Here is a 1,430-nt window from a genome sequence, read left to right on the forward strand (position 1 = left end):
GCACCCGGCTCAAAAAACTTTTTGAGAGACGGAGGGTCTTGCTATGTTGCCCAGGCTGGTCTCGAACTCCTGGACTCAAGCAATCCTCTTGCCTCAGTCTCCCAAGTAGGGGGGATTATAGGCATGAGCCACTGTGCCCAGCTTAACCCTATCTTCTTTTACATGAATCACAAAGGTTTGAACAAGAAGTAACAGCCCGAGGGTGCTGAAAATTGTAAAAACACAAGGAACGAGTTCAGTACTATGTATTCCTCATCTCTTTTCCCCATTTACCTGTCTCTGACTTTGGAAAATTTTTTCTTTGCAGAGAATCTACTTTTCTATGCTCTTTTTGGAAATATAGTTTTAGCTTGCCTGGTGGAGTTTCCTAGTCTTTAAGTGTTGCTGTCAGTGGAATTGGATTGCTGAGCAGTAGAAGAGAAAAGGCTCACAATTCTTACAAGGAGTCCACATCGCTACCCACAATACAGAGGCTGGAGAGAGAGAAATGGCTAGAGAGGAAGAGAAGAGGCTGAGTGAGTCTCAAGTGAGAATATCAGGTTTAGCACGAGAGGATCTTGAGTAATTGCAAGGAGAGAGAGAAATGGGGAATTAAGGGAGACGGGGAGACGTTTGAGAAGGACGAGAAAATTGGAATCCCTTTGAAAAATGATTTTGCTTCCTAGATGGGGCATCCCTGAATGCAACGTTGAGCAGACACCTGGCTACAAGAGGCCCCTCAACATACTTTGATAGAGAAGGACTGTTCCCAGAGGCATACAGTTAGCTGTAGGAATTTAAAAGTGTTTAAAAGGAAAAAAGAAAAAAAAAACTTAAAAAATAATTTAGATGATAAAGAATAAAGACCCTATATTTAAAATTCCAACTTGATTCAACTGTAGGCTGAAAAGTGAAGACTTTTAAAATTAGAAAGAGCCAGGCGAACTCAAAAACAAAGAAGAAGAGAATCAGAAAAGAATAAAATACTGTTAATTGTGTCAAAGATTCCTAGGAGGAGCTGGAATCTCAAAATCTCAGTCTATTTCTTATTGTTCGTCCTATGTGACTAAGTTAATTACAATAATGTGCATAATTCTCATTTTGTGCTGTAAGTTTAATTATTTTGGATAACCTTGTAGTTGTTCACATAATGTCCTGACTTAAACAACGCCTTTGGTTATTTCCACAGTTAGGTGGGCAACGTGGATCCCTGCTAACAACTGAAATAAAATTATGTCACTCAAAACAGAAGAATCAGGTAGGCAGCCTCGATCTTAATTCAGCATACACCTGGCTGATTTTACTGCATGTCACAATCATTAAAGTAACTTTAGAAACTAAGATTATACATTTATAATACAAATGATAAATATCTACAGAGAAAAATGTAAATTCTGTGATTTTGCAGATTCCTTTATCATGTGATTATTTTTTTCCTTAATTCTCTAAAT

This window comes from Mandrillus leucophaeus, unplaced genomic scaffold, assembly GCF_000951045.1.
Source record: "Mandrillus leucophaeus isolate KB7577 unplaced genomic scaffold, Mleu.le_1.0 Scaffold95, whole genome shotgun sequence".
Classification (NCBI taxonomy): domain Eukaryota; kingdom Metazoa; phylum Chordata; class Mammalia; order Primates; family Cercopithecidae; genus Mandrillus; species Mandrillus leucophaeus.